General features: G+C 40.5%; 1 protein-coding gene across 7 annotated transcripts in view; it reads left to right on the forward strand.

Moving 5' to 3' along the window:
* SIPA1L1 (signal induced proliferation associated 1 like 1) overlaps positions 1-23,575 on the forward strand; it is a 419,939-nt gene that overhangs the window by 39,349 nt on the left and 357,015 nt on the right. Inside the window, exon 1 of one of the 7 annotated variants that reach the window (XM_089686850.1) lies at positions 16,947-17,014. The exons of the other annotated variants lie outside the window; for them this stretch is intronic. The gene's annotated coding sequence lies outside the window, so the exon portion shown is untranslated. Of the gene's footprint in view, positions 1-16,946; positions 17,015-23,575 lie in introns of those variants that run through there. 7 annotated transcript variants of the gene reach the window in all.

Consider the following 23,575-nt stretch of genomic DNA (forward strand, 5'->3'; position numbering starts at 1 on the left):
AACACAAGCACCAGTGAATCATGCTGATTGAGGACAGATTGTGCACTGACTTGGCCTTAGTCAATGTGTCTTTGTTTTACAGAGCATACACAACTAAAACTCTTTGGCCAGAACAAACTTTTTTTTTTTCCTATGGACATGATAATAACAGGACAGCATTAAACACATAACCATTATGGGTTGTAACTGTTTTTTAAGTATTTTTAAAACATATTTTTTTTTCCGGGGTGTTAACCAAAGATATGAATACAGCCATTGTTTTGTGCTTTTTGCGTATCCAAGCCTCTATCGGGAATTGCTTCTGTGGTTTATTTCAGGTACTTTATATAGCGCCGTCAATTTACGTAGCACTTTACATATAAATATTGTACATTCACATCAGTCCCTAACCCTCAAGGGGCGTACAATCTAAGGTGGTTGAATCCTGATTCTGTCAGATTGCTTTCTGCGGTGTTTATAACTACTTTCAATGTCCACACTGGGTTTGTTTGGGAGCATGTACATGAAAACCAAGACTTTGGTCTTTTTGGACAAATTGGATTTCTAAGAAGCTGTGTGTAAATGAATACTGTAGAGAGACTATGGGCCACTTTGACAGATTCAGAGGTCATGTCAGGGGTCAGTATTATGGCAGACTTAAAGCCTGGCTTCAAATAATTTTTTTAAATTTGTTTTTATTTTGGAGTTGGGTAGAGAGAGAACCGCTGTCACGTTTTTACTGTAGTCCGGTGTGATCCATTTGGAGAGTTGCCCCCTCAGTATCTGATGGAACAGGAAATGTTCTCCAATGGGGACAGAGGCTGCAGCAAAACACTTTTTCAAGGAAGGTGAAGGAAAACCTCTCCTATGAGATAAAAGACAAATAAAAACTTGAAAGAAATGTGGCTGATTTCCACTCTATCGAAACAAACCATGGAAAAAATATTGTGTAGAGCAGGGTTGAACCCTTGAATTAACTTTCTGGTCTCAGGAAATCCATGCTAGTAACCACTGGGTCTACAGCTCATGATACATCAGTGTGATAGTCTCCGGGAAGAATGCCCCTTACATGTGTGGCCATTGAAAGAAACCACCTGTACAGTTGGCTAAAAAGATCATTATTAAAGCTTTCAACCTCCAGTACAGGGGATGTCTGGAAATATTACTACCTTGACTGGTTGCTACCTGAATTTGGCCTTGGGGCTCTTTAACATTTATTAATATCTGTCTGGGTGTCTTTTTTTTTTTTTTTTTTTTTCCTTTTCTGTCTATCAAAAGCATGTTTCACTCAAGCCCCAGGGTTCGTGCATAGATTTCTGAATTTTACTCTTTTTACTCGTTTTACAAAGTCATGTCTGCTGTTGATAAATGTTGTAGTGGGAGTGACCATGGTGTATTTAGGTTTTTGATGCAGGTAGTATTCAGGATTAGGAGTGACTGCTCAGAGCATTTTTATACAGACAGCATTCATGATTGAATCATCATCATCGCACTGTCTGGTCTTCTCTCTTTTATGTCGTCTGTAGATTGCAGTAAGTCAATTGAAACTTGGATATCCTTTTCTATCATCATTATGGAATGTGGAGCAAAGGTGACCATACAAGGGAAGATACTTTGCAATGCAGCCAATCATGCAGCCATCACTCATATATACCATTGGTCACTCCAGAAGACCATATCTGTGAAAAAAGGACAGGTTCTTCTTTTTCTTCACTGTTTTCTTTAGCTGAAAGATCTGATATACGTTGTACTAAATTGAGATAAGCAAGTACTACATGGTACTGTCCCACAAGTAGCTATGTAGACATCACCCAGTAAATACACACATATTGATTGGGTTATTAACTTTGTTTTCTTCACCATAATATCATAACCAATAAAGACTATAGTTACTCTTATGTTTTACCAGAATTTGGTTTTAGGGTCTCTTTCTCAATTTAGTGGAACGTCACATTGCTTCTCTCTGTATCCTTACCCTTCAGCACTGCTTCCGATTCCATAATTTACTTCATTGAAACAATTTCCTCCTCCTTAATTATAAAGGAAGAGGTTGTCTAGACAGGCTTTGTGCATATTATATTTGCACAGGATCAAAGTTTTTCTGTTGACAAGCAAAACAAGCTAAGTATTGGTGATAACAGAAATGTGGTGTTGTAAAATGTTAAATATTAGGGGAACTATGGACATGTTTCTATTCAACTGTTTGGCTATGTGAGCTGTTATTTAAATGTATAATTCGATGCACCTCTGTGTATGAAAGTATGTACATAAATGTTAACAGTGAAAAACCTAATGCATTTTTATTAAAACAGAGCTCCGAGTAATATAAAAACACATTTTAGCCAGTTAGGTGTTTAGTTGTTATTAATAATAATAGTTTAAGTAGCTGAAGTCTAATATCTGTTAAATGTCCATGATCCCCTGAACCTCAGAAATCAGACTGTGAGTGGGTGTGCCAGTCACTAATATAATATTTTTGTTGTTAATAAAATTCATGAAAGGCTTTAGGAATTCGGCTTTAAAAGAGAATTTATACTCGCCTAGGTGGATGCAGCATTGGACCAATGCTGCATCTGTCCCCCGCTGGTTCTGCACTGGGAACCCAAGGCATCAGTGAACCTCCACTATGTTTGACTCTAATGACTGTATTCTTTACATTAAAGTCCTCATTTCTTTTTCTAAAAACAGTAGAATGATTACCAAAAAGCTGTAATTTTGTTTAGTCTGTCCACAGCACATTATCCCAAAATGATTTTGACTTCCTCAGTTAAGTTTTGGCAAACTCCAATCTGGCTTTTTTATGTTTCTGTGTCAGTAGTGGGGCCCTCCTGGGTCTCTTACAATTGCGCCCCTTTTCATTCAGATGGTGACGCATAATGCAAGCTGACACAGTTGTACCCTGTGCCTGAAGGTCAGCTTGAATTTGTCTGGAAGTTGATTGAGGTTCTTTATCCACTATTCGGACAATCCTTCATTGCTATCTTTGATCAATTTTTCTTTTTCGTCCATGTCCAGGGAGATTAGCTACAATTCATGGGCTGTACACGTCTTGGCACAGTGTACACAGGAACATTAAAATCTCTGAAGATGGACTTGTAACCTTGAGATTGCCCATGCTTTTCCACAATTTTTGTTCTCAAATTCTCAGACAATTCTTTGCTGCTCTTTCTCTTCTCCATGCTCCATGTTGCACATAGAGAAACACAAAAGAAAGGTTGAGTCAATTTTTCACCATTTTAACTGGTACCTGTTAGTTGATACAGGTGAGTTTAATTACAAATTACAGGAGCATCACAAACTTGCAATTCTTACAATTTTGAGAAGGTGCCAATAATTTTGTCCAGTCCATTTTTGAGGTTTTGCATGGAATGTGTTAGATTTGGCTTTTTGTTTCTCTGCTTTTTTGTGGCATACCTATACAAACAAAAGAAATTAAACATGAGAATGCCTAAACATTTGTAATTGCAGCAATTTTCTGGGTAAAGTGGTGCATTATCTGACAGGGTGCCAATGTTTTTGGCCATGACTGTATATATGTATAATTATTTTGCTACATTAAATTTACCAGTTGTGCCCTTTTTTTTGCCCATATAACTTTCTATTTCACGCCGTTAAATCCTTTGTTTCATTAAATCCTTTTCATAAGTATGTAATTCACCCCAGCCACTAACATAACTCTACCAACCACACTGCGGGATCTTGCACTGTCCTGTTCAATACTTCCTAATCCAGCCTATCCCTCTGTTTGATGTCATTCTCGTTTGCTATGTTTCTGCAGTAATATTTATATTTACAGAATATTCAGTTGATCTATATTAACGCTTGTAGTCTTTTAGTCTTGACAAATATTTGAATTTGCTTCAAAATGTCATTTTATTAGATGCAAATGACAAATGGTTTCATTTGTTAGATGTGCTAGCCTCCAACAATGCTGCTGTCCAAAGCTTCCCCTGTGTGTCTTTACCCAGAGTGAGGGCGTTCTAATACAGGATGTGTGACCAGATCACCAGGTAAAACCGGAGGGGGAAAAGGCCTAAAAAAGAACACTAATGCAGCCACCACATGTAAGGATTGGTAAGCTGCAATATATTACATTTTTGATTTTAGGTTTAATGCAGCTTTTGTTTTTGATGGGGAGCTTCAATCTCAGGTTCAATAAAGTCCTACTAAACCCAAGACCCTACATTCACTATATCTGGTCTCCCACAGTACACAGAACATGGAAGTGCAATTATTTTAGTAAATAGAAACTGCTAAATACCTTTTCTCATCAGCAGTTAGAGCAGTCTTGTGACTTATATCATTGTCCAGCAGAGCACATGTTAAAGCTTGTTGAAGGAGTTTTCATTTTGCTCTAAGAAGATGCAGAACCCCTGACCTGTGGGTGGTGCTGGTTGACTCTGTGCTGATCACATGCTCTCTCCCAAGAAAAAAAGAAAACCTCTCTAGCAGTGCACACCAAACTGAGCATGTGCAGAGTGACTCCACTGTCTTATCAGAAGAAAAGGGGGGATCAGGGAAGTCAGGATCAAACATCCTTTTTACACAGTGCAGAAGATTAACCCCTTAGGTTCCACAGTGAGTATAACAAGCATGCTTTACTGCATATACTGACTGAGTTTACTGTTGAGGATTTAGTAACACTTTAACTTACAAAACAAGGAAATTGTAGATACTGCTTAGTGTGGAGAATCTGCCAAGTCAAATCCTGATACCTTGTGTAAAGACCAATACATTTCCAATATTACTAGAACATCATTTAGGGCTCCAGTGCTAACCATCCATTTATCCAAAACTCTCAAAATTGTCTTTGAAAGACCTTATAGCAGGCACACATCCAGACTTTATCATGCTCAGCCTCACACAAGACTCACTGACAATAATAGACACCCCCCCCCCCCCAAAAATAAAATAAAAACATCCAGTTTTATTTGGAGAAAGAATTACTGCGAAGCACAGCCTGCCCCTCCCAGTTCACACTGAACTCTAGTACTGAGGACATTCTCTGCAATGTAACATGCAGGATATAATTTACTATTTTGTACTTTATGAAAAAATGTGTGTATTAGCTTAGGTAAGCATATCTGCAGAATATCAATTGCCGTATACCGTGGGCCTTACTGCAGGGATGTGCTGGCGCTCCCTTCTCCTACACAAGCCAGTGCAAATCAGGATGATAACGAAGCATAGATAGGCATGTGACTCATGTGCCTTTCCTGTTTTCAGGTCAATTCAGATAAATAATAAAATGACAGAAAGCTAGACAGCAGGTAGCGGTGTGGGGGCGGTGGTATAAGAAAATAAATGGCTGCAAAGTGGAGTTCTGCTTTAAATGCTATTGAGCTGCATATCCCATGTGATAACCTGCGAGGAATGGGTTAAGTAAGCCCTTAAGAATAATACAAGAAGAGGATTAGGCTGTTTGAAATAAAGCCATTATTGGCTTTGTATTACTCAGAAGGAGGTTAAAGGCCTGGAGAAGAAAATCAATAGTAAAACTATCTTGAAGAGATCTTGCCCACATATTTAAAGACGAGTCATTTGTGGGCAGTAGTAGAAAGCTACAATAAATTGTCTAAAGATCTACACAGACAGTGATGATTTTTAATTGATAGTTTATGTAATTTGTGAGAGAACAATTATTCAAAATGATTTCTAAGTTTTAGCACTTTGCTCGATTTTAGATGTTGGGAAAGGCTACGATAAGAGCAGTTGGCTGTATAAGTTGTACTTCTCTTTTCCTGCACAAATTCTGTTGAGGTCTATAGAAAGATGTAACAGATTAACATACATTCATAACCTGAATCATCCTAGAAACATTTATTTACACCAGGGGGATTGGGGAAGTCAAGTGTGTGCAGTCCACTTGGCACTTCATAGCTCTCAAGGCCATTTACACTAGCAGGTGCATGATATATTTTGTATATTGTGTGCCTGCTTGTATGCACTGTCAAGTTCCTGAGCAGTGTTTTTATTATTATGCATCACGCTGGTTACCTTTTCTTAAAACTTTATTTAAATTTCACAAAATGACATTTCATCCACCTTTCTGTATTGCAGCATGTTGGAATGTGATGTAGTGTGTTGCAACACCCGGCACTGTATTATTATTATTATACAGTATTTATAAAGCGCCAATAGTTCGCTCAGCGCTGTACATTACAAAGGGGGACAGAACATGTGACAGAACAATAAGAATACAATGCAAAACATGAGGGGAATGAGGGCCCTGCTCTTTGGAGCTTACAATCTAGGAGGGAGGGGATGGTGGTACAGGAGGAGATAGCTGTGCGGGATGGAGTGGTAGGAAGAGTGGAGGAGGTCGGCAAGTTAGCGGGGGGTGGGGTAGGCTTCCCTGAAGAGATGGGTTTTCAGGGTGCGCCTAAAGGAGAGGAGAGTACGTGATAATCTGATGGGTTGGGGCAGGGAGTTCCAGAGGATGGGTGACACCCTGGAGAAGTCCTGGAGGCGGGCATGGGAGGAGGAGACCAGGGAACTAGAGAGAAGGAGGTCTTGTAAGGAGTGGAGTGTGCGTGCTGGGTGGTACTTGGATATTAGGTCGGTGATGTAGTTCGGGGCAGTATGGTGGACAGCTTTGTACGTCAGTGTTAGGATTTTGAATTTGATCCGTTGCGCAATCGGTATAATAATGCATCTTGTATCCACCCCCCTTTTTATTCTTTTTAAGTGTACCCCAGCGCATACCAGTGTGTACTAAAACAATAGAACAGCTTGCCTTGTTTGTATATTAGGCAATGCTGCTTAAAGAATTAGGCATGGCTTTAAAATACAGTTACATTGGCCCAGCTTGGCCCAATGTAATTATGTATATACCATACCTGGCCACTGCCCCTTGAAGCCGGATATCACTGAAGTTGACACCACTACACTGGTGATCTCCACTTGCTTCTGGGTCCTGTGCTGAGCAGCCGGCCCAATACATTGTGAATACAGGAGGTGGGCTGTTCACAGGAGCCATTTACAAAATGATTTGCATTTTCTGAACTAATGCAGAGCATTCTCTGGACGAGGTAGAGCGCGTGAAGTTACCACCACATGCCTGTACCTTGTCTAATCAAAGAACTCTTTAATTCTCTAAATAGTCTAATCAGAGAACGTTTTAATTCTCCTAATGGTGCATGTGCCAAGTAGCTGGCCTCCTGTTTTCAGTAAGCAGGAGTACAATTGCTTGGTGTGGGACCCATAATCAAGTGGAGATTGGTGAAGTAGCAGGGTTGTCTTAGGTGATTTTCACCTTCCAGGGTTATTGACCAGGTATGGTATATACAGAGTTAAATTGGTCTAAGCTGGATAAATGTAACTATGTATTATATAGCCATGCATGGTATTATTCTTTAACATAGCCCAATGCATATGGTTTGAATGGGCTCTTAAGCCTACACACGGGCCGAATATTATTATTATTATACAGGATTTATATAGCACCAACAGTTTGCTCAGCTCTTTACAATATAATGGGAGACAATACAGCAACAATACAGTTCAATACAAGAGGGTTAGGAGAGCCCTGCTCCTTGGAGCTTACAATCTAAGAGAATATCAGCCGTTGAATCACCCAACATTCAGCCCGTGTGTACGACAGCCGGTCCGACAGAACACAATAGCACAGAGGGGGAGATTGCTGTACTAACACTGCTTGTGTTAGTACAGCGATCTGCCCGTTTTCTTTCGTTCAGCCCGTTGGGTTGAATAGAAAAAAAAACTGATGGTGGGTACGGGATATTACTCCATTATATACAGTAGGCCATACAATGGCAACAATTTCAATGAGATTGATTTACTTAAAGGAGTGGAGACTGTTCACTGAGCTTCTCTCAATCAGTGCATTATGTGCAAGAAACAATCCTGTTTTGTGCAATCGACCGGTAAGTGTACACAGCTTCATTTTATTTGCCAAGCTCATTGTACATTCACATTACTCAGTAAAAAGTTTCTTCTCTTGTAGTAAGTCAACCTCCATTACGTTTTAATTGATGGTTTCTGCATACTTTGAATGTTAGCCTCTTTCACAGAAAGTAAGTTGTATTTTGGGTTTTGTCTTTCCTTAGGACAATAGTAACATTTACTCCTGTCTTTTGTTTAATATATAAACACTCTTAATAATTTTGTTTTGGAGTTGGATAGGCAGACCTATCAGTTTTTTTTGCCATGTTATCTTCATTTTGTTAGGAAAAAAACTAGTCTTTCTGGAACCCAGTAACAATGCCTTGTAACTCATTAACTAACTACTCCCATGATATGTATAGCTGTTTGCCCTTAGGTGATTGCAGAAGACTTTAATTCATTTAAAGCTAATCCATCATCTACCAGCTCTGCACTTTACAATGTATGCTGCTCTTTTTTTCTAGTACTCAGCTATTTTTTTATATTTTGTAATGTTTAAATATTTATTTGTCCTCTTGACTTTTGCAGCAAATCTAATATTAGAATTCACCAATTTATTTCCTGTTCCCTATTTACACAGCAGCATGATAATCAAAACAAAATCAAACAGTTTTTATATTGTATGTATAATGTACACTTGATCTCTGATATAGGGGGGTGGCTTGATTTGTCAAATACTGTTGGGGGATTGGAGGTGGGGCTTAATTTAGGAATGGACAATGCCCTGGAGCTCCATGGCTTAACATTTTATTGTTACGTTACTAGCTCTCTCCCTGATCCTTAAGCAGAACTGTTGTACAAATCTGCCCACCTCAGTTTAATATGTTATAGTTTTGGAAAGTCTGAGATATTCTTTAACCTGAAATTTGATGCGTATGGGTTATTTACCATTTAGCAAGATTTTATGGTGTGTTGATTTACTAAAGGGGTAGAGACTGTGCAGATTGAAAAGTGAATCTTTATTTTTGATCTTTACACTGATGGCTGGGTAAAGTAAAAATACAGTGGCTGAGGCGTGGTCATACCACCCTGACCACCCACACAAATGCTAAAACTACAGCCTGATAGTATGTACACATGCTGCGATGCTTAGCTTTGTGGCCGCATAATTTGTAACTCGGGCTGCAGAGTTTGATAGGCAGCACCGTCTGTCAAAGTCGCCTATTGAGTTCAGTGCACTGTATCCAAGAGCAAAACACTTGGGATTGGGAAAAAAGCAGACGTTCAGGAGGCGGCAGGAATGCCTCCTGCATGCCTGCCAACGGTTGCTATAGCGTGCTGTGAAAAGCGATCTTTTTCAGAGAGTTGCCACGTGTCTGAATGAAATTTTAGTCATATAATCATGTGTGAATTTTTTTTTTTTTGCAAAAGATTTGCTGTGGTTTACAAAGTGAATTTTCACTTAGCTTCGCCTCATTTACTAACCTAAGTGAAAATTCCCTTTGCAAAGTGAACATGTGCTACTCATTAGGTAAGTCAACCGCATTGCCTGCTAATACAGTTTTACACAATACCTTTTTTTCCAAGTCAACATACCATCAGTACAGATGTCTCCCTGAGGACTATGGGTAGGGAAGTATCTGCCAATTCACACACAAACACTGAAGAGAAGGAAGAGGCAAGGTTTGTTTCCTATTAAGGATTTTGTAAACTTTCTGATTGTCACAAGTTATCAATTCAGGAGAAGCGGACTCCTAATCAAAGTTGAGAGTAGTTAAGAGTGATGTAGGTTGCTGAAATTGTGAAGTCTGCTTGAAGTTGTGTTTTACTTGTCCATACCACTTGTCTAAAATTGTGGCCCATTAAGAAATAATGGTAACGTAGTCCTTTCTTTATAACTAGACCATTACAGATTTTCTTGTCAAATTGATCAGTGAATTGGTATTGCTACCTATAAGGCATATATTTATGGTAAAGTTATACATTTCACTCAATTAACTCATAATGTAAATAAGCTTTTTAAAATCCTTCATATCTGTAATATCCCCTGATTTTTGCAGCTGTGGTTAACCGCATGACTGGGTTCTCCTTTGTGTTCATTCGAGAATGGGTCAAACAGATGTGCAACCATTTTTGAGATTTTACCTTAAGAAATATGTCTGCACAAAGCCAGCCATTGTTTATATTGTGCTGTGGGACGCTGCAGTGCATGTTCCAGAATGAAAACCTTCACAGATCTCTGCTGCAGCAGTGTTGAATATGAGTGGGATGTGGGATTATATATAACCACAGGGACTTGTGAGTTGGAGTCTTCGGAAACAATAGAGAGCTAGCGTGAGCTTAACATCCTAATTATTGGGCTCTTCTCTCTGACACATGCTCTGGAAACCTGTGGAGAAAGCCTCAGGACCTCTAGGCAATGTTATTCTCTACAGGGGCGCATGGTCAAACGTCTGTAAATGACCCAACGCCAGCTGTTCTCATTTATTATTGCCCTGTCATTATTAAACATATGGGTTCTGCAGTATAGTGTGTCTAACCACTAGGTGATTGATGCTGAATGGGGAGAATTGATTTGAGGTGTGTCTTAGCAAAATTGCTAATTAGAAACTAATTCTTAAAGTTGAACTTTAGACACAAAAACATTCATTAATATTCATCATTATCCATAAAGAGTACAAACCCACTTTGTATGCACCACATGCCTTTGCACACTGAGATCTAACCTTGTAAAATAAAAGGGACATCATCACTGTGCCCACTACAGAGGGGGGGGGGGGGAAGATACAGGACCAGTCACCTTTCACAAAGAGAGCAGCAATGGCTGGCCCTTTTTACACAGAGGCAAATTTTTTACAATGGATTACTGCACAGAAATGAACTAAGCACACCATGGGTCAAGTAAGAATACGTCTCTTGTATTTAGAAAATATTTGTTTATATGCCAGTTCAGCGTTGCGTCAATTCACCTGCATATGTAGCTGTCTAGACAATCTCAATCATAGTATCGCAGCCATAAAAAAGTTGCCAAAGGGCCCTCAAACAGGTTGCATTAGTTCCAGTCAGCAGGGGATCCATGAATCGGGGCAAAGCAGATCTGATATCATTTGTATAGCATCTGTGTCTGGTCAGATTTTTCCACCATTAAAAGATGTAGAGCTTAACAGACCCATGTTAGGTCTATGGGCAGATGCCTGTAAATGGATGTGTATTAGTTTTACATCCTTTTACCTCTGATCGCTCATATTTAGGTCCATAAAAATGAAAAGGGAAGCAAATATTTTTCAGTGTGTTTATTTATTTATTTTTTTAACCTAGACAGACATTTGGATGTGAATGGACACACATCTGTTTAGATCTGCTTGCCTATAGAGTAACCTCAACTTCTACCTGAAAAACTGACAGGTAGATCAGATCACAATGCCCATGTAAAAGGACCCTGAACTGTGTGAATTCTGTTTCAGTTGGAAGGACATGTGACATTTGTAGCTTGTGTAATTGTATCTTCTTACATTCGGGATTTTTTCATAGCTGTTGTAGTGAGAGTAATGTGACAATTTCATTCATGTAATCGGTCTTTAGGTGATTTGAAGTCCGTATTTAGCCTTTGATTACATTTTGGTAACTTGATTCTTGTCTAGTAAGTCAGCATATAAAAGGCTCTCAGGGGGATTCAAAACGGCCCTAACGGCACTTTTCTGGTGGTATTTCCTTTAGAAACTACCTGCCCCTAATTCAAACAAGCATTTGTGCCAGTGTAGAGCATGTGCTGCTAATTCAGGCAGTTTTTATTACCTACACGTTACAAATCTTTCACTATGGCAGAGACAAACTCTTAAAGAATTGCGAAGAGTTCTCAGATTAGGAAACTTGCACTAATTAAGGCCAACTCCAAGCTGGTGCACAGAGGTACGCCAATAATCAGAGTGGGCAGTGCCTGTGCTTGAAAACTGTCATATGTGACCACTTACTGCTCCTATTCCTGGCTCCATTTACCTGTCGGCCTGAAGATTTCCTAGCCAAAAGCTAAATGTTAACAGATACAGGTGATGTCAGGTGGTGTCCATATTTGGAAAATGGCTTGTCACTCCATGGACAGAGTTTGATGGTCAACTGAAAGACTAGTTCCCTCTTCACAGGGGTGTCAAACTGGCAGCCCTCCAGCTGTTGTGAAACTACAAGTCCCATCATGCCTCTGTCTTTGGGAGTCATGCTTGTAACTGTCAATCTTGAAATGCCTCATGGGACTTGTAGTTTGGCAACAGCTGGAGGGCCACCAGTTTGACACCCGTGCCCCATCAGGTCCACTTTACTTTTGATTGACAGTGCATGGCAGTGGACTGATTAGAAACCCGCTATTGTACTGAATAACAGCTATGGATCTTCCCACTCCTGTGCACTGAAAATCTCTCAGTTCTCCATCACCCCAGTAGAAAACTCCCCAGCCATTATCCTGTCATTGTGATGGGCACAGGGGTTAGGTGGGGAGGGTAGGAGTCAGTGAATTGGAAACACTCCTTCCTTGGTGCAGATGTGGACAGATTCATGCACAATACCTGTCTCTGAAAGGTACATGAGTTAGGGGCAAGCGCCAACACTTTTTGGTGCTGTTCCTTGGTGGAATTCTCAAGGTTGTGTATGACACTCTTTATACATTTTCCCGACAAAGAAAAACTTAGTTTGAAGATGTCACATTTTATTTTCTCATTGGTATTTCTATAAATCTGTTTATTATGAATGAACCTGTGACTAATGGTCATTAATCCGTTGATGGACACTGAGTTGTGCTTTCCCACTCAGGGGCGGACGGACAACTCATGGGGCCCCCGGGCAATAGGGGATCATGGGGCCCCTGTGTCCTTCCCCAAACTCAAAAAAGCCTATGAAAAAGGTACCAGGGGCATCTCATGGGGCCCCCTACTGACCCCGGGCAGTGCCCGAGTTTTCAAATGGTCAGTCCGCCCCTGTTCCCACTATAGTTTACAAAAAATGTGCTTGGCGGTGGTGCTCTTGTTTTGTGTGTGAGATCATGTTACCGTTACCAGACCATGTTGTATAGTTTCCCTCTATCAATAGGAAGTTCAACACTTTCATCTAATTTCACCTAAATTGCATGACTAATGAGGGTAGTTTGCCATTGTGATAGACTGCTGAGATAAGAGAGATCTCTGTTTAAAGACTGGTGTTTATCAGCCAGAGGAGACTAAAGGCTTGTACACACGGGATGAATATCATCCAGGTCAACAGAAACCAGATGATATTCGGCCAGTGTGTACAGCAGTCTGTCTTGTCTTCTTTCCAACAGGAATGCTGGAAAACCAGCATCCTGTCAGCATCTGACCTGGCAGTCCCCCTGCCAGAACGCAATAGTACAGCAGGGGAGATTGTCGCACTAACATTACATAGTATGATGATCTCTCCGTTTCTCTCATTCCACCCGCTGGTTTGAACTATAAAAAAAATAAATTATATATATATATATATATATATATATATATATATATATATATATATATATTGTGTGTACCTAGCATAAGGCCCTTTGCACACAGGGGTATCTAGCTGCTGCAGTCCCTTCCAGCGTTACTCTCTGCAGACTGCCAAAGTCTATGCAGGCTGCGACTATGCATTCGGGGAATTTGTTCCTGTATGCATGGGGTCCTACATATGAGTATTTCTTGGTACAGCATTCAGCCCCACTGCACTTGTTCCTCCTGATCACACTAAAATGCCAGGAGGGATGCACAGCAGCTAGATGCCCCTGTGTGCAAGGGACCTGAAAGGCCTCATACACACGGACACTTGGCAGCACCTGTGTGCTGATGCATAAACTGCCCAGGTTTTCTGGTGCCAATCATTCACAGGTAATCGCTCCATGAGCGAGTACATGTGATTAGCCACAAATAGCTGGTGGAGCTGTTGGCCTCCTGTTGCTTTGCAATGGGCTACCAGCCCACAGCTAATCACAGGGATTCCTGTTGTGTTTCCCTTAGCTGATGGCAAATGGCACCATTCACAAGCGTGAATAGGGCCCTAAAGTCTAATTGCAGGCTAGGGGTAAGAAGGTAACACAGCTGTAAATTTTAACTGCAGTAGCGAAACGAGAAGTCTGTTAGATCGCCATGAAAACCGTCTGGCAGGACTGTGTAAATCTCAGGATTTGTTGGGTAACTGTATAAAATTTGAAAGGTAAATCAAACCCCTTGTAGAACTCCCTAGTGTACATTTCAATGGTGGAAATAGCTGTTTACCTAGAGTACAGTTTAAACCAACACGCTAGTTGGTCCTTTTTTAGTTTTAGAATAAAGTGTAGCATGGCAAGTAGTTGGTCAAAGGTTAGCAGGTTTAAATAACATTTTCCCATGCTATTATTTATTTAAGCTTTGTTTTCTAACAATTGCATTGTATATATAAATTTCTCTGACATACCACAGCTGAATTTCATGCAGGAAGTTATATTTGCTAGACTTTATGAAATGACCAATTTCCTTTCTGGCTTCCTTTTGCATTTCAGCAGTGTAAATAATGCAATTTCACACACCCATTTTTTAATTACTTCGTTATGGTGATGCTCAACCAATTTAATTACAGTTTCCAGGAGGGATAGGACTTTTGTTTGTATTTTTTTTTTTAAATGAAAATCTAGGTTATTGGACATTTGTATTAATGCCAAATTGCTCAAACCTGCCAAGGCAGGTCATACATTAATCATTTTTTTTTTTTTGTTTGTTGGTTGAATGAGAAAAAAAAAAATACCCGATTCCTCCATCCACACAGTCATGTCGAGGATCATCATCGGTAACAACTTGGGTATACAGGTTTTATGCAGAATTTCACATTTGCTCCTTGTTCTAACTTGCTGTCCATGATGTAAAGCAGATGTGAGATCACACGTGGTCAGAATTGCACCAGTTGCACAGCTCCCAATGTGTACAGAATGATGTCTTTTGGCACACGGACTTATGAAGGTCGGTGCTCCCTGTGACTGTGCGTGTGCAGCCTTGTGCTGCCATGTGTTGATGTGTTACAAAACTAGTCTTGAAACTTTTTGATACCACGCTGTACCTTGTGTTATGGTACACTGTTATTTTTTTTTTTTTAAAAAGTTGAATATAGTTTTTTTTGTTTTTTTTCATCCGGTGTGGGCTGCCCTAATGCAGCACACACTAACACGTGTGCATTTACACACTGCAAGGGAACTCTTAAAAAGGAACTTCACCCTCCCCTCCATATTTTTTTTTTTTTTTTTTTTTAACCCCTGTGTACCAGGTTGCAGGTTATGCACAATGCAGATACTCACCCACCCAGCAGATCCTTTCTTGTCCTGCTGAAATCCTCTTCTCTGCGGTCACCACTGGGGTCCCGAGCCACCATGTTTTTGTGTGATGTCATCAGGTCGTTGCCAGCTCTTCCAGGCTCAGCTGACAGTCCTCCCAGTAAGGCATGGTCCCCCCCCTTTGTAAATGAAAGGACTCCTGGGATGTGTGAGGCACTTATTAAGGCTCCATGTTCAGGAGCAGCTCCTAAACTCACGTTTATGAGCTTTTGGCTTTTTTTTCTCTATGCCATAAAAACTTGTGTCCATGTACACATAGACTTTTAGCAGAGTTTAGGTGCTTCCGTGTTCAGGATAGGAATGTTCTGACCGCGTGAAAACGCAAAACACGGCAAAATCGTGGTACCGGTGTTTTGCTGTGATTTGCGGTTTCCTGTGGCCGGCAGTCAAGGTTGGCTCGGTGTACATGGAGCCTAAAGGAGGCCAAGAAATGTTTTTAAAAATTGTGCAGTGGAGAGAAGTAGGGTTGGAGGGGATATATATATATATTTTTTTTGTGAAGATCAGCTTTCAGTTTAAATGGCCCCTCACTGTCCAGTTACAGGCTTAGGGCAGGGAGGTGAGAATGCTATTGACAACTGCAACTACATCTGACTGTATACATATCATTTAAAAAGAAAAAAAAAAGGGGGGTTGGATGTTTTTCAGGACTGTATGGATAAATACAAATCTGGAGTTCAGCTTTAATTGCATAAGCTTTTCTATTTGATAAAGCCATGAATGAACTTCCAAAACACCGTACAGTATGACCCAGCTGGTAAACAATTTGATATCTCTTCTCCTGACAGCAGGCCAATCCTCTGGTACATGCCAAGTAATAAGTGCATCTGTGGAAAGGACATCAGCCAGGAGGTTTTTAATGTGCCCAGCAAAAGCATCCTTTGCTGCTCACAATGAACATGCCACTGACTTCAACCAGGATGAAGAATGTGTAAACCATAGGAAACACTTTGTATCAAAGGGACTGTCAGCATTCTTTCCTCTAGTGAAGACATTGTGAAGCTTCGAGAGAAGTTAAAGCTGCCAAAAAAGACTTTTTCAAATGAGCTGATAACAATTGCATGACTAATTAATATACAGTAATCCATGGCTTTTCTGTAAAAGTACAAATCCCTGCAATTATATCACACAAGTACAAGTATTCTAATACTTGTGTCACTATTTTTTTTTATTTTTGTCAGTGATGATGGGATTCATTTTGGATGAAAGTGACACTAAACTCTGGTTTTAAAAAAAAAACTCTTCAAGTATGTATTCATAACTCAAAAAAGTCCCTTCTATTGCTCTCGTATGTGGCAAAAATCCTAGTGACTGTGAATGAATAAATAAAGATTGAATGGGGTTACACCCACAAAATGACACGATAAATGAATCACATTCCTATTGTGAGAATTCTCTGCAGAGAACCAAGCTGAAAAATAGCTTCCATGCTTAATTATTAAAGTGCTACTAAACCCACAACAGTAAAATCATTCTGTAGATGCAGTAAAGCATGCTTGTTATACTCACTGTGGAACTGAAGGGGTTTATCCTCCACGTTGTGTAAAAAGGATGTTTGATCCTGTCTTCTCTGATCCTCCCCATCTTCAAGTGTCCCTTAAATATCTCCTGATAGAACAGAGGCTCGGGGGTAAGCTGCACATGCTCAATTTGGTGTGTATTGCTACAGAGTTTTTTTCTTTCTTGGGAGAGTGCACGTGATCCGCACAGGGCCAATCTGCACTCTCCAGACAGAGGTCCGAGGGCCCTGCATCCTCCTACAGGAGAAACAAAACTCCTCCTACAACATGTAACCAGTGCTGGGCTGGACACTGATAGAAGTCACAAGACTGCTGTAACTGCTGATGAGAAAAGGTATTTATCAGTTTATATTTACTAAGATAATTGCATTTCCATGTTCTGTGTACTGTGGGAGACCCCATATAGTGAATGAAGGGTGCTGCTGGGTTTAGTAACACTTTAAATGTTTGCTAGGCTGACAAATCTGACAAAACTGCAGCTTTACTCAGCATTCTCATACAATCCTATAAAACCGCATCATGAGAAGCCCAATGCCAGTAGCACATCTCCTTTCAGTTTGATGATTTCTGTCTCTATGGGAACAAAATCTTCCAGAGTTTGGCATTGATGCAGGCTTTTGGGTACACACTGACATTCCGTAGAAAAGATATTTGATGATCTAAGAGATGTTATCTCTTCCTGTAGGAAGTGCAGTAGTGGGCATTATTAGATTCTGCAGTTAATAGCAGATTAAAGAAACACTCCGCCTAAAAGATACATTTTTTTAATAGATGAAGGCTATGACAGTTTAAACTATGAGATTTGTTTTACGGTTTCTTAATAGTCCCATTGTAAACGTGGGCACAGTAACATACCCTGTAGGCTGCTTATACACTGTGCAGGCACAATTTAGCCACACACATCTCTGGAATGCTGCAGAACGGCATTAACTTAGGTGGCCTGTATGTTTGTGTCAGTGAAGGGGGGGGGGTTGGGAGGGCCAAGAGAGCGTGTAAGCAGATGCTGCCATTGGCAAGTGAAAACACATTATATAAACATGTGAGGGATATCAGCTTGATGACATTAATTTTAGTGATACATGCTAAATGTCTTGCTTGTTAATTGTTTCATGGAGCCCTAGCTCCAAGCAGAACTTCATTCCGCTGACATAATGTTGCTGAGAGATTACTGATTTGTGTAAGCAGCTGTCTCTTTGCAGTGGTCCGGCACCCCTTGCTGAGTCAGAACTTCTATTAAACTAAGAATAGGAAGATCTTCAGAATTTTAGCTTTTTCTCTGCACATTTTCTGCATCTACATACTTTACAAAAGCTTCAGTCAGGCGTTAATATTTTAAAAGTATTGTTTCTGTGTATAAATATACAGGTTCATGGGGGGGGGGGCAGATATTTGCAGATTTAAAATGAACCATTGCACTGCTTATAGAGGCCAGAGCAACATGTTCACATTAACCTTAGCCCCTGACACTGGTTACACTTGCTTTTCCTTCTCTCCTTTGCCAGTCTGTTTTCCTAGTGAAGTGGCATAATGTGTAGTTTTGCTTTACTTCCTTGCATATGACAACAATGGTGCTTGGCAGTGGGCTTTGGGACATTTGAGATAGTCCTGAGCTCTGTGTGAGCTTCAGGTTGCAACTTCTTGTTACTCCCACGGGCAAAGAAATTGGCCAGGAATCTTAGGGAAGACAAGTAGAGGTAGTTGCAGTGGCAAAGTACAGGTTCACTTTACGAGACAGACACTTTGAGGACATCTGCAGATTGCTTCATTCAGGAAGTTTGGAATCTACTGGCAAATGTAGGTTATTAAAATTCAAGCTTTCAAACATAAAGCCTTTCAAAACTTTTTTCCACTTTTTAATGTGACCTATAAACTGTACAACTCAATTGAAAAACAAACTGAAACCTTTTTTTTGGGGGGGGGGGGGGGAGTAAACAGAAAAAAAACTAAAATAATGTGGTTGCATAAGTGTGCATACCCTCTTATAACTGGGGATGTAGCTGTGTTCAGAATTAAGCAATAACATTCATAATCATGTTAAATAGGAGCCAGTACATCTTTAAAGTGCCTCTGATTAACCCCAGATAAAGTTCAGCTGTTCTAGTTGTTTCCTGACATTTTCATAGTCGCATCCTACAGCAAAAGCCATGGTCCAGCTTCCAAAGCATCAGAGGGATCTCATTATTAAAGGTATCAGTCAGGACAAGGGTACAAAAGAATTTCCAAGGCATTGGATATACCATGGAATACAGTGAAGACCGTCATCAAGTGGAGAAAATATGGCACAACAGTGACATTACCAAAAACCGGACGTCCCTTTAAAATTGATGAAACGACGAGAAGAATACTGGTCTGGGAGGCTGCGAAGAGGCCTACAGCAACATTAAAGGAGCTGCAGGAATATCTTGCAAGTACTTGCTGTGTGGTACATGGGACAACAATCTCCCGTATTTTTCATATGTTTGGGCTATGGGGTAGAGTGGCAAGACGGAAGTCTTTTCTTACAAAGAAAAACATCCAGACCCTGCTAAATTTTCCAAAAACACATCTGAAGTCTCCCAGAAGCATGTGGGAAAATGTGTTATGGTCTGATGAAACCAAGGTTGAATTTTTGGGCCATAATTCCAAAAGATATGCATCTACTGCAACTGTCTTCAGTTCCTGCTTGTTCTTGGGGCATTTTCCCTTCAGTTTTGTCTTCAGCAAGTGAAATGCATGCTCATTCGGATTCAGGTCAGGTGATTGACTTGGCCATTGCATAACATTCCACTTCTTTCCCCTAAAAAACTCTTTGGTTGCTTTTGCAGTATGCTTTGGGTCATTGTCCATCTGCACTTTGAAGTGGCGTCCAATGAGTTCTAAAGCATTTGGCTGAATATGAGCAGATAATATTGTCCGAAACACTTCAGAATTCATCCTGCTGCTTTTGTCAGCAGTCACATCATCAATAAATACAAGAGAACCAGTTCCATTGGCAGCCATACATGCCCACGCCATGACACTACCACCACCATGCTTCACTGATGAGGTGGTATGCTTAGGATCATGAGCAGTTCCTTTCCTTCTCCATACTCTTCTCTTCCCATCACTCTGGTACAAGTTGATCTTGGTCTCATCTGTCCATAGGATGTTGTTCCAGAACTGTGAAGGCTTTATTAGATGTCGTTTGGCAAACTCTAATCTGGCCTTCCTGTTTTTGAGGTTCACCAATGGTTTACATCTTGTGGTGAACCCTCTGTATTCACTCTGGTGAAGACTTCTCTTGATTGTTGACTTTGACACATATACACCTACCTCCTGGAGAGTGTTCTTGATCTGGCCAACTGTTGTGAAGGGTGTTTTCTTCACCAGGGAAAGAATTCTTCGGTCATCCACCACAGTTGTTTTCCGTGGTCTTCCAGGTCTTTTGGTGTTGCTGAGCTCACCAGTGCGTTCCTTCTTTTTAAGAATGTTCCAAACAGTTGTTTTGGCCACGCCTAATGTTTTCGCTATCTCTCTGATGGGTTTGTTTTGTTTTTTCAGCCTAAGGATGGCTTGCTTCACTGATAGTGACAGCTCTTTGGATCTCATCTTGAGAGTTGACAGCAACAGATTCCAAATGCAAATTGCACACTTAAAATGAACTCCGGACCTTTTATCTGCTCATTGTAATTGGGATAATGAGGGAATAACACACAGCTGGCCATGGAACAGCTGAGAAGCCAATTGTCCCATTACTTTTGGTCCCTTAACAAGTGGGAAGCACATATGCAAACTGTTGTAATTCCTACACCGTTCACCTGATTTGGATGTAAACACCCTCAAATTAAAGCTGACAGTCTGCAGTTAAAGCACATCTTATTTGTTTCATTTCAAATCCATTGTGGTGGTGTATAGAGGCAAAAATGTTAGAATTGTGTCGATGTCCCAATATTTATGGACCTGACTGTATATATACACCCCCACACCAACACAAAGTAGCACATAATTGTGGAGTGGAAGGAAAATGATAAATGGTTTTCAACATTTATTTTTACAAATATCAAAACAATGTGGCGTGCATTTGCATTCAGCTCCCCAGAATCGATACTTTCTAGAACCACCTTTTGCTGCAATTACAGCTGCAAGTCTTTTTGGGGATGTCTCTACCAGCTTTGCACATCTAGAGGGTGAAATATTTGCCCGTTCTTCTTTGCAAAATAGCTCAAGCTCTGTCAGATTGGATGGCGAGCATCTGTAAATAGCAATTTTCAAGTCTTGCCACAGATTCTCACTTGAATTTAGGTCTAGTCTTTGACTGGGCCATTCTAACACATGAATATGCTTTGATCTAAACCATTCCATTGTAGGTCTGGCTGTTTGTTTAGGGTCGTTGTCCTGCTGGAAGGTGAACCTCCGCCCCAGTCTCAAGTCTTTTGCAGACTCTTAACAGGTTTTCTTAAGAGATTGCCCTGTATTTGGCTTCATCAATCTTTCCATCAACTCTGACCAGCTTCCCTGTCCCTGCTGAAGAATAACATCCCCACAGCATGATGCTGCCACCACCATGTTTCATGGTGAGGATGGGGTGTTCAGGGTGATGTGCAGTGTTAGTTTTACGCCACACATAGCTTTTTGCTTTTAGGCCAAAAAGTTCAATTTTGGTCTCATCTGATCAGAGCACCTTCTTCCACATGTTTGCTGTGTCCTCCACATGGCTTCTCGCAAACTGCAAACTGGACTTCTTATGGCTTTCTTTCAACAATGGCTTTCTTCTTGCCATTCTTCTATAAAGGCCAGATTTTTGTAGTGCACGACTAATAGTTGTCCTGTGGACAGATTCTCTCACCTGAGCTGCGGATCTCTGCATCTCCTCCAGAATTACCAAGCCTCTTGGTTGTTTCCCTGATTAATGCTCTCCTTGCCCAGCCTGTCAGTTTAGGTGGACAGCGATGTCTTGGTAGGTTTGCAGTTGTGCCATACTCTTTCCATTTTCGGATGCTGGACTGAACAGTGCTCCGTGAGATGTTCAAAGCTTGGGATATTTTTTTGTACCCTATTCCTGCTTTACACTTCTCCACAACTTTATCCCTGACCTGTCTGGTGTGTTCCTTGGCCTTCATGATGCTGTTTGTTCACTAATGTTCTCTAACAAACCTCTGAGGGCTTCACAGAACAGCTGTATTTATACTGAGATTAAATTACACACCAGTGAACTCTATTCACTAATTAGGTGACTTCTGAAGGCAATTGGTTCCACTAGATTTTAGTTAGGGGTATCAGTGTAAAGGGGCTGAATACAAATGCACACCACACTTTTCAGTTGTTTATAGAAAAAATTTGAAAACCATTTTTTTAAAATTTTCCTTCCATTTCTCAATGTGCCACTTTGTGTTTGGTCTCTTACATAAAATCCCAATAAAATACGTTTTCGTTTTTGGTTGTAACATGACAAAATGTGGAAAATGACAAGGGGTATGAATACTTTTTCAAGGGACTGTATATATTATTTTGTTAATGCTCTTTTGCATGAAGCAACTTGCGTTGTTCCTGTGAGTTGATGGGGAGGGCCATAATGTAGTCTGCTTATCTCAAGACATTTGCAGTTCACAGAAAGGTGAGACAGGTCTACCGCACACTGCTGGAGACGCCTATGAGTCACTCAGGTGCCTCTCACACTTCACTTCATTGTGCACTTAGGCTGTTTACCAAGTCAGGCCGTCCATCTTGTCCTTGTCTCCCATGTATCCACTGAGGCATGTAGATAATAATTATGAGTCTGTCTACCTGAAGCACTTGTTTTCCATGGTCAACAAGAGTTAAACAATTATTTGGCATTGAAAGTCACCAAGAAAAGACCAAGATCAATTTGCAGTAAATCAAGCTGTCCAATAATGGAATTGATGCATTAAAAGGCTAATAAAGCCTGTAAAGGAGCCTTTCCATCTATTAAACCATTTTCCTTTTAGAAACAGAATAGGAATTAAAGATAGATTTATTTAATGTTTTCATGCTCTTAATTTTATGGGATACTATTAAGTGCACATTGATCTGGCAGCTAAAGATATAGACTAGCTAGAATGCTGTGACATGCAGCTGTACGACAGCAGAATTGTTTCTCAAAAAGGGGAAATTGGATGTTCTACGCTCTGCATAAATTCCATTAAGAAGTTTAGATTCTGTAAATAATCACTATATTATTGCTTATGGTTGCTAAATTAATGCAGGCCATAGATGGGTCGTTTATCGGCCGAATTTTCGTCCGCATGAAATATCGGCCGGTATTCACGCCGGTATTGGGGCCAGCCTGCCTTTTTCGCGGATCTTCTTGTTTAGTTTTATTGGTCATGCTGGAAAATCCACGAAAAATGGATGTTTTTCGTGTACATTGGTGGCAGCTTCGGCAACGGGGCCGACCGATTTTTTGTTTCTCGGCCAAAAAGTTGGCCGGTAAACGGCCCGTCTATGGCCTGCCTAAAAGTTAATCTGTGCTTTGTCCATACCTGGCAAAACAGGTTTGCTTCAAGCAGACCTCCAGCTTTAAATCCTGAACATGGAACTGACCCTCCAAAGTTCCTGCAGTTCTAAACATAAAAAAAAGCCCTAAACATTTTTTCTCTAGCAGTCTTCTAGCTCTCCAGATAACATCAAAGGTGCATACTTCATCTTTCTTGGTTGTGACAGATTAGCATTCTTCCTGGACTGAATGACGTGAGCACCCCTCAGTCCCTGAGTACTGTCAGCTCAACCTGTGTAATGGCACAACCCCACAAGGGTGTGTCGACACCTGGCTGAACTCACAAGAAATGGACAGAATGACATGTTGTTCTGTCTGAAGAGGACTGGTGGTACTGGTCCAAGATGAAAGCGTCCTGGAGAGGGTAAATACATCTTGGGCATACATTTTCTTTTGGGGGGTGGTGGTTACAAAAAGTAAAAA

This window comes from Staurois parvus, unplaced genomic scaffold (genome assembly GCF_062004578.1).
Source record: "Staurois parvus isolate SC_StPar_1 unplaced genomic scaffold, SC_StPar_1.0 ptg000414l, whole genome shotgun sequence".
NCBI lineage: Eukaryota > Metazoa > Chordata > Amphibia > Anura > Ranidae > Staurois > Staurois parvus.